This window comes from Syngnathus scovelli, chromosome 14, assembly GCF_024217435.2.
Source record: "Syngnathus scovelli strain Florida chromosome 14, RoL_Ssco_1.2, whole genome shotgun sequence".
In the NCBI taxonomy this organism is placed as follows: domain Eukaryota; kingdom Metazoa; phylum Chordata; class Actinopteri; order Syngnathiformes; family Syngnathidae; genus Syngnathus; species Syngnathus scovelli.
In genome coordinates this window covers 13,988,214-14,001,147 of record NC_090860.1, presented here as the reverse complement: position 1 = coordinate 14,001,147, position 12,934 = coordinate 13,988,214, and the positions used below count along the sequence as shown (strand labels likewise).

Genomic DNA, 12,934 nt, shown 5'->3' with positions numbered 1-12,934 from the left:
TTTCCCACCTATATATCTGCCTCTTTACCTGCTAGCGTGCCATCTGTTTTTTTTTTTTTTTGCTTTGTGTCAAGGTGCTTTATAAAAAAAAGTCCAAACATGAACTCCTCACCCTATTTTGAATGGACATGAACCATTTGAAAATAAAACTTCATTCGATGCACAATTTGTCTTATAATGACACTGCGGTCCAAATTTGGCCCACGGGCCAGATTTTAACACCCAAGGTCTAGGAAACACACCTCTCGGTAGGTCTGTTTAGATTGTTCAATAGGCATTTTCACGTTTGACCAATGAGCCGCAACCAGAGGGAGAAAAAACCCCCAAAAAACTAATATACTAACATAATGAGCCCCTAGTTAAACGGTGTATTTTATTTACTGTCTGTCGAAACAAGATTCCGAGAGCCCTAGAACGTCCACATTATCCTCCTCTAACTATAATCCTGTCTCATTCACAGCTCAATGTGGTTTGTGGAAGGTGTTTGCTCAATTGAAAAAGGCTTTCTCTTCTATTTTGACACTATCCCATTTGGACGTCTCTCCGCCCCTATTCTTGCCACAACAGGCGGGCAAAGGAGGCTTTGAATGGCTCCTCTCAACTAAAGGCTGCAATACACTCGCTTGCTCGTCAAGGACAACTTTAATGGACCTAGAACAAAAGAATAGGGGAGAGGCAGAGAGGGAACGAGAGACAGATGGAGGAGGAACAAGAACGCATGGCGCATGGGTCATGGAAATTACGCATACATTTTTGAAATAGAACTCGTGTGCCGTTGGTTGCTAGTGTGATTGGCTTTTGCCTCGTATTGTTGTCCGCAGGTGAATGAGGAGAAAAAAAATGTCACACAGATCCATAAACAAAAGAGCAACTCGCCACTGTTCATTTAGCACGTACAGAGAAGTGATAATTACGAGGGCTCAAAGTGAAGTATATTTCGGGCTGGATTTACAATTTATTTTTGAAGTGACACAATTCAGGCACAATTTTCTCTCCCATGTGATCCAGCCTTTTCAATCTATGGGGGAGAGTCAGGCCAGGCCAAACTAAATTGGATCTTCGTTAACCTCAATTGTTTGGTCAATTTTTATACGGTGCGTGCTTTGTTTTATGATTTCTCCAGCATCAAATGTTGCTATTCTCCGTGTAATGCCGAAATAGCGTTCCCTTTGTAACATCGTATTAAAACATTCCCCATGAAACGGTGTGGCGCGCAGAGGGAAGCCCATCTATCTGGTTTTGTGTCTTTCTTCTCGCTGACACCTCTGCGTGTGTTTACAGTCATTCCCACATGAAGCACGCTTCTTGCTATGCGCACATTCAAAGTCCTCTGCAGCCAGATAGCGAAATCCCTGATGTGGGTTGGCCCACTTATTGGTTCCCAGCTTTTGGAAGAGAATGCTAAAAGCGAGAGAGGAGATGGGAGGGGCGTGTGGGTATCCCTCTTTTTAGAATGATAAACCTGGCCATGTTGCTGCCACACTGATGGATGTTATCTGTGTCAGCCTTTGTTTCTTCCCCTCTCCTTCCAACAAAGTCCGTCTCTTGCTTTGCAACTTCTCAGCCATTAATTGGGTAGACACCACAAAAGCATCATGCAGTGTCCTCAATTGTAACCACTGTATCCATTCTACGATTGGAAAATGCTCATGTAAATTAATAACCAATTTCCATTATAGGCAGCCATCCCCATTTTTTTTTTTCCCACATTGTCTCTCTGCATTTTCATCCTCTGAAATGAGATAAAAGCAAGCTGCTGTCCTTTTGGGCAGGAAAACAGCCTCTTCCAGCAAGCTCCCTAATAACCAGCAATTATTGAACTGTACATCCGCAGTATATCAATAGAATGAAACCGATCATAGAAAAAGCCCAGTCTTGATGCTATTTGGCCAGGGATGCACAATCGGCCAGATTGCCCATGAAGTACTTGCCCACATAGCCCAAATGAGGTCCCTAAAGATTTTTTTTCAAGACATCATATAGAAATCAACGGATTAGACTAAGCTAAACGACAACTGTCAACAAAGAGAATGAACATCTCGTCGACTAGCTGGGGATCTCATTTAAGCTGGCTAATCAGTTGTGCCGCTGCTTTGTGCTAAGGTAGGGTCCTCCCGAGACCAAAGCTTCAGAGATAAGGGGTGCGTATCATGTGACTCTGCCGGGGAAAAACGCACCCAAACATGGGGGGAGCTGAGGGAGACGCAGGCAGGCTGTGGGAGACGTTGCTGTAATTAGGTGCCCTGAGCTTGACGCCCACACGCCATCCAGTCTTCCCTCCCTCCCTCCCTCCCGCCTGCAAATAGGCTCCCAGGCGCCTGGGCTTTCGTACACACAAACACACACGCAGACGTTTGGATCAGAAAGGCCATAGTGGGGGAAAGTAAAGGTATATGTCCTTTAAAGAAAATGACCTGGAATGACACTCAACGCAGCGCTATAGAATCCAAATTTAGATGCATGCTGAACGGAAGAACTGAAAAAAAAATTATAAATGATGTTATATAGGTATTGCAAAACACACACACACAAAAACATATACATGTATCGTGAGTCTGCAACCAAAAAGCAAAGGAAATGTTCACTCCCACAACGGCGCAAACACCCTTTTCTAGCTGTGCCTGTCTAAAAAAATCCCAAAAGAATCAAAACTCCTCCCATGCACACACTTCGACTGCACTTTGAACTGTAAGTTGCAAAATCAAACGCTGAAAACTCTTTTTCTTGATCATTGCTAATTTCTCCGAATATATAATGCGTTTGAAAATGCCAAACATGGCCAAACTTTGAATGGAATAATAAATGAAGGTAATAATAATAATAATTTAAAAAAAAAAAGCCTAAAATAATAATAAATAAACATTTACAAAGCATAGAGAGCACAGCAGAGCCCGTCTTCACATCTCCCCTGGCCCACAAGAGCAGAACACATTGGTGTGCTGGCTTTTGACCATGGCAATTTTAATCAGTCTTCTTCACACTTCATTGGGGATTCATTGCCCCCTCCTCCCTTCAAACATTGTTTGGGAGAGTTATCAGCAGCAGGCAGCATATCCGGTAATTATACATGCAAGGTAATGTTGGGAGCCCGGCTGAATATTTCAGCCAAGCGCATGTGCTGCTGAAAATCACTGGAGGGTACAACTGCTTCACAATACTTGGACGATGGCAGCCATAATTGAAGAATGACGTCTGAGAGCAACCAGGGAGCTAGATCTATTGGCTACGTGATGTGCGGGAGGTTAAAGCAGAAAATTCAACACTACAATGAATCATTTGGGCTCAGGCATTTCTCTGAAGGTTGCCGTGTGGAAAAATAAAAAAATATGCACAATGCAAAAAGAGTTTGAGGGCATCATGGATTGGGTTGTGGTACAAACACTTCTGATGGTTGAACACATTTTTTTTCCCTCTTGCCAGCTGTTAATCGAGGCCGAACACACGTGACAAAGACACATCGACAAATGAAACTACCAGTCAGACAGGGTCCTCTGGGGAAGCAGAACAGCGGAGGCATAACAGTGACTCATTCAAATGGTCACGAACACACACACACACACACGTTCTACCACAGCAGCCAGGATGTCAGATAGAATCAGAACCCAGCCTGTGGAATACTCTTGACAGGTGTGGCCCGCCAGTCACGCACACATACACACACCAGCCGGCCATGTCCTCCAAGCTAACGCATGACAGGGGGATCACATGTGATAATGTACCACCATTGGATGACTGTGTATGTTTGTGTTTGGCAAACAGGGATTATGTGAGAGGCTGCATGTTTGGTCAAAGTGCACACGTGAATCCTTGTTTTACGTGCGTGTCTGTTGTCGGGCCTTGCATACAAACACTGCCGGTATATAACGAGAGATTATCAAACAAACGTTTTGCCATGTATGTGGGATGCACACGAAATCTATATGCATATGAATCATCTCTAACGGAAGAATCCTTATTATGGGCAAGGTGGTTTGTGTGAGCAGAGGCAATAAATACAAACAACGCTGTAGTATGTACACTTGTCGAAGCTTTGGAACTTGCTAGTCACATGTGAAACTAGTCTTCGTGCAGTCCAGAGGTACAAAGCAGTCATCCAATTTAGTGGACAACACAGTATGGGCACTTTAAGAAATATATTTTCTACCTGCATAAATGTCACTGTTCCGTCGTAATTAGAATGGTGTGTGACCAATTATTTTATTATTATTATTAGGTGAGCATGTAGGCACGTGCGATGCATTCAAACATGCGAACAGATGGGCCAGCAAGATCTCGCATGCATGCAGGCAGGCAGGCAGGCAGGCAGGCAGGCACACAACAGCCACCCACACCATTGCACATTAACACACACGCGCATAAATCCAACCCACTCTCTTGCCTCTAAGCAGTCTAGTCCAGCTACTACAAAGCCCACCAAGAGGTCTTTGCAGATCAAATAATCAAGCCTTCCATCTGTTTCCATTTCTCTACATTAGCTTTGTTGAGATGCCCTACAGACCACGTTAAGAAGCACTGCTGCCATGGATAAAATAATGATTGTGCTCTCAACCCTCTACTTATTATCTCCATCTACAGCCAACGCAACAATAGAAAGTACGCACAGTACAGACTAACTCTTATTGTGGTTTTATTGTTAGCGTCTATGTCTGTTATAGCAAAAGTTGTGTTAAGAAAAATATTCATCTGGTCCTTGTGTCCTGGCTAATGTATCTGGTCCAGTTCTTCAAGTTGAGTTAACTAGTGTATGATTTGGAACAGTAAAGTTGGTCTACCGGGATAGAAATGGTCGTGTCAGCTAAGTAAACATTGTGACAGGGCATTTAGAATTCATTTTTTTCATCATCTTACTGGGAATGGCTTACAAGATTTGTAAAATGTAATGCTTGTGAGAAAGGCAGATTTAGTATTTTACTAAACTAGCGCTGAATACATTGTAAAAGAGGTACTATAAAGATGAGATGTGGAAAGAAAATGAATTCATTAAATTCAACAACTTCCTCTGTGAGGGAAGGGGTAGATATTAAGCCTGTGAGAGAGAGGATGTGCCATTTTGCTTGGGCTATGGGTGGAGGGGAGAGAGAGGAGGGGGTGTTTGGTTCCTGTTATGCAAGATGGAAATGAGAAAAGCCATGCTTTGCTGTAGCCGTTCTATTTTGGAACAGCTCATAGCAGAAAATGCTGGGCCGAGCAGGAAAATTAGGTCACTTACATGAGCAGGCCAGAACCTTGGTCGGGGAAGCGAGGGGCGGCCGGGGCTGAGACTAAAGAGCTCAAATGTGGAGTGTGTTTAATTCAGGACTTAGGTACACAGGTTCTAACACCGGAGCTCAGCACAAGGAAAAAAAAAAAAAAAAAGTTGTGTTCAACGAGGCCCTGGCAATGACCTGAATACATTTCGGCAATAAAAAAGGGGGGAGAATCCTGCTTCGATCGCGTCTATGTTTTGCGGAAAATCACCACATTCTTGTCTGGTGGGTCTGATTCATTATGCATGGGAAAGCGGGGTGCAATTGATGATCCCGGATCGGGGAGGATATGAGGAGCAATAGCAACCCGTCCTGATATCGGTAAATATGCCATCCAGCCCCCCTGGTTAACTGCCAGAAACGATGGGAACACTTCCACCGCCACCCACCACTAACAGACATTTGAGCTAATCATCTAGCAGGACAGAGGAAATCCTGCTACGGAAAATAATATAACAATAAAGATGCATGGCGGCGGCAGAAGAGCAAAATGGCTAAGGGGGGGGGTCGGGAGCTGGAGAGAAAAAAAAATAAAGAGATGCACAGGATTCTGGGAGACAGTCAGGCTGAGATAAAGGAGCTTGACAGAGGGAGCAAAGGGAGGACAAGCAAGGCGAGGGTACATGAGGATAATCGTGCATGCGTGCATGCGCCTGTGTTTAAGTGTTTGTGTCTTGGAAGGACTGAACATGAAGGCTCAAAGTTGCCTTGTCAGTGGTTTTGTCGGAGGAGGTCTCCAGGTGGCAGGTGGCTGTGCTCTACTTTGAGTCCACGCTTTAGTCACAGCAGAGACGTACTCGCCGTGACATTATGTACAGATGAATAAGATTAAAAAAAAAAAAAATGGGTTGCCTGTAGAAGGATAACAATGCTCATTTTCAATGGAAGCCAAACTGCAATGACATGGAAGAGTTCCTAATATTTTGATTTCAAATGCTACCTGTGATGTAATCCAATTTATTGCCGCTGCTGCAACTACCATAGTACCGCACTTTTGATAACCAAAATAAATGTCACGCGGAGCTGTCATTGAAGCCCATCAAGACAAATTCGCTTCTTTGAAAAATGCGCACTTAGATCACATTTTTTCAGAAGAAAAAATAACAGAGGTTCTCAGTGACACTGGCAACGTAAGATGGATGCCCTCTGCCTTCAATCCATGTGCGACAAGCAAAACTTAAGGTCAAATGTCATGACAAAATACACATCTAGAGTAGCTTCAACCAAAGTCTATCTGCATCTATCGTATCCCTGACTCGGCGCCAATCGCGGCGAGCGTTCCCCTCGTCTTGCATGCTTGTGTACATATGTGGCGGCCCATTTGCACGTTGGATTCCACGCTGGCACATGTGTGTGTGTTGGGGGAGCCGTCAGTCCTTAAGAGGGACTGTGCTGCTGTCATGCAATGACACCTCTCATTTGCTGCTGTCCTGTGAAGCGGAGCTGAAGGCAGAGGTCAGGCCACCCTCACAGAGACGCTGCGGCTCAGAGCACATCATGTCTGCCTGGCTGCCTCCTCCCAGTGCTGTCACACACACACACACCCTTACAGGCTCATGCTTGACCAAACCACTATTTTTATTTCAATTTTCATTTATTCACACGAGCTTTATGTTTGCACAGAAAATGTCACGACAGCCCAGAAAGACCGAGAGGATAATACGGTAATTCAAATCGTCTGTTTCATTGTCCGCGACAATAACAATGTGATCATAAGAATCATTTATTCCATTGTCTCTCACAATAAGCACTCGGAGTGGTGACTGAAATAAATACAGCGCACTCCAATGTCCTCTTTAGTCGATACACGGTTTGGGATTCTATTCCTTCCCATGCCTCGCTGTCCCCACTCAAATTTACATGCAAACACGATGATATCACATGAGCTCATTCACTGCCAACCCAGTTAATATCTTTGGCGTCTATAAACGGCACTGAATGAGGCTAAAAAGATACCTACACACTTTATGGCCATCCCAAAGTTCTATAAATAATTATAAATCTAACAGCTGTCTATTTCTTAGCTGAGAATGTCCACTCAGATGGAGAACATTGATGTTCAAGCCCCCTGTCGGTCGTGGGCGCTTATAATCGTTTGTATTTTCCTTCTCTTACCGGTGACTGGATCCCCACTTATCTGTCGTCTCGCCTGACTCACCTTCGGTACAACCCCTCCCCCCGACTGCTCCCATCGAGCGTACATTCGTCTTGACCGCTGTCGCATGCCATCGTCAATTACCCATCAAACATCGTAATATTCACCCAATATTGCAGATATGACGGAGCGAGAGATCAAAAGTGACAAATCAGATTTATGGAGCAAGCATAAATAAGGAGATTGTGACCTCTCGTGAATAATGGATGCCTGTTTAGTAATCATTTGCTATTATCAGTCCATGTTCGCTTGACTCGCTGAGCTGAGATGTAGGCAGACATAAGGGTCAGTTTGTGGATAATAGTATGATGCTATTCATCTTTTATTTGTTTACATTCAGGTTGGGCTTGCTAGAATATTTTTGTATATTAAATTGAAAGGAGAACAACAGAACACAGTGCCACAAAAATGGAACCACCTGATTGAGCAACTTTTTTTTCCTAACGTGACTTGAATGGCAAAGCTTCTTTTCATTCTAAAATAAATAAATAAATAAAAAGCAAAATGTAACGGCCCGAAAACAACTCACGCAGTCCCGAGGTCAGCGCTTTGAAGATATCATAGCGACACTCAAAACGGCGACTCGGGTGCTCTTTACAACAATCTCCAAGACGCCGTTTGTGTTTCTGATGGGAAAAGGCTAAACCAGGTTATGAAAATCCTTATTTACAGCTGCCTGGCTGTGTGAAGTAGGTCACAGCAGCTTCTGAAATGGAATGAATCCCCTCACACATACTCTTTAATAGTTTGCTTTTCAAGCGGCCTTACTTTAGAACCGGAGGGCAAAGATACAAAAACTGTGTTTTCATTTGTATATAGCAAGGGCGCCTTAAATAGTATACGTGTCAAGTTTGCGACAAACAACCCGACACATCCAGAAAGCATATCAAGGGATTGAGTCGATCGTTTTGCTATTTTCCTGAGTATGAGTTTGTTCCCCCCCACCCCAGAATGCAAATGGTACAGTTCAGTTGCAATACTCTCAAGATGGACAAAACTGCAGAAATCGTTTTCTGCAGTTTGAGGTTGCCATTTGTTCCTTTTCGTTACAAAAAAAAATCATAAAATATTTTTATATAAATATTTGACTTTTCCATTGTAAAGACAAGCTCTTATGTTTCCTGGAAGTTCATTGCCATCTACTGAGCTGCTAATCGAAACTGTCGCTTGCCACAATACTAAACACAGATAACCATCACAATATTTTTTTTCCCCACTTTTGTTCCTTAAACATATTTTTCAGTTTGCAGTACACTTAATGTACAGCTGTATTGAATAACATTGTCCGCAAGCTCTTATTAAAAGTAAAATTCATTTGCCACTATCAAAATAATCAGTCGGATGTAAAACCAAATGAATTTTCTTGTCATGAAAAACGTTGTTTTTTTTTTTGCATTGGATCTTGCAGTTGTCCCTGATGTTGTGGTCAGCGAGTGTACGTACAGTCTATTGCACAGTGGCAGCGAGTGGCATGTAGGAGAGCCTTGTCCCTGAGGGTGATGGATGCTGGTGGGAGGCTGTTATGCCACAAGGTGAAAGTGTCCATTTATCAGGCCCACTTCCACCACTGTGGCTTTCCCATTACCAGCGCACTTCATGCAGCCTGATTGGTTTTTAATTGGCCTGCCCGCCAGGAGATAGATCATGTTTTCCCCGAGGAGAGTCACGGCCGTGTGTGCGCATGGTGGACTCCCGCGCTATCTCAAGAGGGATACCCACATCAAAATTCCTGTCTGGCTACGGACGTTAGATGCAAATAACGGGCAGATGCGATGATAATCCCCGCATTAAATATTTAGGATCAGTCCCGATACCACCCCTTTTGTCTCTTCTCTGCACCAGAACCGAGGTGTTTTGCAATTCACCCAAACGTTCAAGGAAAAGCGACAAAATGGGTGACGCTTAAACACGAAGGCAGAGCCGAGACGACAAGACAATTTCTTTTTTTGATTGTAATGACACGTGTGTTTGGATGTTACAGGTTCCGTACTTTGCTCAAAGTTGTTGGTGAACACTTGCCATCTCAAATGGCGTCGAAGCAAATTAGTCTGCTTATAACAAACAGCACACAGCTCCCAGTGATGATGTCACAAGTTTAGTTTATTCCCAATTTGCGTTTTTTGTTTATCCACTGAAAGGAAAATTGTTTTGAGACAGCAAACACTGTACCACAAAAAAGGCCAAGCAATGCTAGTTTGGAATTTGTAGATGGCAGCATGTTTGATTTTTGTCATTTCCATTCAGTCATGTCAAATCCACGTCAAGAAAGTAGAACAGTTTGGCTTTCGTCAGAGAGAATATTTTAGCTGTGTGACATTTGAATTTTTTTTGTAATTGTTTGATGTTCAAACATTCTAATTGTTAATTAATGTCATTTTTGGGGTAAGAATAAGAGTAAATCGAGTTCAATGATGAAGGCGGCTTAATTGATGGCGGCTATATATCAAACGTTGCAGGGAGATTTCAGTGAAGGACACGAGAGCAACCACATCTCACACTGAGCAGACATCAGTATTGACATTGTGTCTGCTCAGATGGATCAATCCCTGCTCTGCCCTTGCCTAACCACGTCATTGAGAAGACTGGAAGAGCAAGTTGATTCCCCAGGTACCTTGTCGAACTTTCTCAAGAATTTGTCTTGCATTATTCTTTGCCGTTTGTCAGCTTCTCGTTGCCTCCGCTGATTGGTTAGCCAATCGGACGCCAAATATTCACGGATGTCTACAAGTATACAACGATAACATTAAAAATCAAACAAAATAAAGTTCAGTTGACATATTGAACAAAATGGTCAATTTTGAATGTCTCAAACACAAAAGTTAATCTACAGACTGAAACACACATTTTTTTTAACAACTCTTCGGGGCTAATGAACACATTCGTCATCTACACCACCAACCACTAGCATTCACTGCTATTTGCATGCAGGAGATCCCTGAGGGCTTTTTGCAATTCATTAGGCTGCAGTAGAAGGGAGTGGACTCACTTTTTCCGCCATCCTGAGACTGGAGTAAAGACTGTCACTGATTGTCTATCTTCTACTAAACTTGTCTCGCTTATCACCAAACAGTGTTTGGATAAAAATGTTTGATTAAAATATCAACGGCCAAAGTGGAACTTTAAGGGAAGTGATATACATGTATTGCAGCTCTGACCAGACAGTTGAGTGAGGGAGAAAGAGGGAAAGAGAGAGACAGAGAGAGAGAGAGACAGCGAGAAAAGGAGCAGAAGAGAGCAAGAGAGAGAGAGAGCGAGAGGGCTGAGGGGCAGTGGTTGGCTGGGGGTCCCCGTGTAATGTTGCTCTCAGTACAAGCAGGGTAGCGTGATTTCCCTCTCTAATTGAATCAGTGGGGCCTGTCTTCCTGTCCGCCCGCCCGCCGCAAAGCACATCAGGCACCGTAGTGGTGCGACACATTCGCCGGCCGCCGCACGATAACACCAGTCTCCTCTTAACAAGCAAAGATATTAGCAGAGGAGGAAGACCCCAAAGAACATGCTCTCACTTTATGCCAAGTCAGCTGTCCCCACCTGGTGACTGTGCAAAGAAAAATGGACACAATTTCACAGCATCCTCTTTGTTTGAGGAGAAGAGGATGAAACATATTGTTTTGTAGCCAATTAATTAGTTGACTAATTATTGCGCAATATTGTGCTCATATTGATAGGTTTACATATGATTTCTATAACTCTTCTTCCTGTTTTATGAGCACAATTAGAAGTCTTCATAATAGTTAATGCATGTTGCATTGGAACAATTTGCAGGGTGAGGTAGCAAAAATATAAGGAGCTCTCTTTGTTTATCTTTTTTTTTTTATATGTCTTGAGTTATATTTGCAGGCACTCACAGCTCTGTCCAAAACAAATGCAACAATATCCTTGCATCCTCTCAGATGACAACTAAAGCAACCCCTTTAAAAAATATCAAAGTGCGAAAAAAACACTAATTCTGCAAACTGTCATTTATAAAGAACATCCCAAATGCAGAGCATTTGCATAGAGTTATTCACTTACCCACTATAAAAAAAACTTTGAAAACAAACTTTTAAATGTGCATTGCATTATTCAGATCATTTTCAAGTCAACATGCGAGAAAGATCAACTATCCACACACAACAATAGGCCAACCATGTGTTGCTTTCTGTCCAAAATGTAAATATTGCTTATCTTTATGAGAAGTGCAAGTTACCTACCAAGCTGCAGTCTTCTGGTTCAACTTTTCTCCAAAATGTGCTTCCTTGTCTTTCTTTCTTTCTTTCTGACAGCCTTCCCTTTACTTCTCCCCCGATTCATTTAATGCGCTCAGTGCAAACTTCTGCTCCCGCATTGCACGCAAACTCATTTTATTTTACGACTTCGGAGATGACTGGGAATGGGAGAAGGCAGAGCGGAGGGAGACAGGATGACAGAGGGCTGGACGAGTGGAGATAATGGTTGGAAGGCGGGCGACCAATGGGCCCGGAGCCTAATGGAAAAAGGGAATCAGGACACACCAATGAGGCACAGCCTGGAGAGAGGGAGCGGGGAGGGGGAGAGCGAGAGAGAGAGTCGAGGAAGCGGGGATGGGGAGAGCACAGTTGGGAGGAGACGGTGTCAAGCAGACTGAGAAAGAGGCTGAGGAAGCAAGAGATGAGAGCTTGGTGGAGCTCACAGGCGATGGAGAGTAGCAAGCATGAAGAAAGACAGGCAAGGCAAGGCAAGGCAAGGAAGGAACGGACTTACCCGGCCGGCTCCCGTGAGCTGCATCCTTTCCATACACTGCCCGGTAGACTCCAAAAAACACAAAACACCCTCCCCAACGAAAGTGGCGCACGCCACGCTGCCGCCGAGACTAACCAATAGCTGAAACAACAAAGGGGAGGAATTGCCAAAGCCGACTGGTATACCCTAAAGCAATTCTGCCTGTGTGTGAGTGTGTGTGTGTGTGTGTCTATGCATATGTGTGTGTCAGGGAGAGAGAGAGTCGGAGTGTGTGTGAGCATGTGTTTTCTCGGAGGAGGAGGAGGAGGGATGTGAGTTGAAACCCCAAATGCTCCCTCTTTGCTTTGCTTTCCTCTCCCCTCCTAGTTCTGTAGCTCTCTCTGTACACTGTGCAATGTATGTCCTCCACCACTCAGTATGTGCTCCCTCCCTCCCTCCCTCCCTCCTTCCTTCCATCCCTTCATTCGCTCTCCCTTGCTCCTCTGCCTGCTAATGTGCCCTCCCTTCCCCTTCTCCCTCTTATACATATATTTAGGGCTGCAGACTGTCTGCTCCCAGAGTCTGCTCTTCCCACGGGCCCTGGGATGTGATGGAGGGAGGGAGGGAGGGAGTGAGGGAGCGAGGGAAGGCGAGAGCGGCAGACGAGAGATGATGGGGGGGCGGGCAGGCGGGCTCATGCGAAATATGTGCAGTGCATTTAATCCCGAGACACGTTTTGGTGTGTCCTTAAAGCGGCTCCCGCATACTGGTATTATTTTTATGCCGTATATAAAAGAGATGCAGGCGTATAAGTCAACCTTTCTTTATCATTCTTAGGGGCTGAATAAAGAATACC

The 12,934-nt window shown here is 44.1% G+C and overlaps 1 protein-coding gene across 15 annotated transcripts in view; it reads right to left on the bottom strand.

Moving 5' to 3' along the window:
- myt1lb (myelin transcription factor 1-like, b) overlaps positions 1–12,514 on the bottom strand; it is a 64,980-nt gene extending 52,466 nt beyond the window's left edge. For 8 of the 15 annotated variants that reach the window (XM_049740518.2, XM_049740522.2, XM_049740515.2 and 5 more), the window contains exon 1: positions 11,592–12,094. The gene's annotated coding sequence lies outside the window, so the exon portion shown is untranslated. Of the gene's footprint in view, positions 1–11,591; positions 12,096–12,120 lie in introns of those variants that run through there. The other 7 variants (XM_049740512.2, XM_049740514.2, XM_049740517.2 and 4 more) reach the window with 3 other exon arrangements.
- Positions 12,515–12,934: the final 420 nt, after the last annotated feature.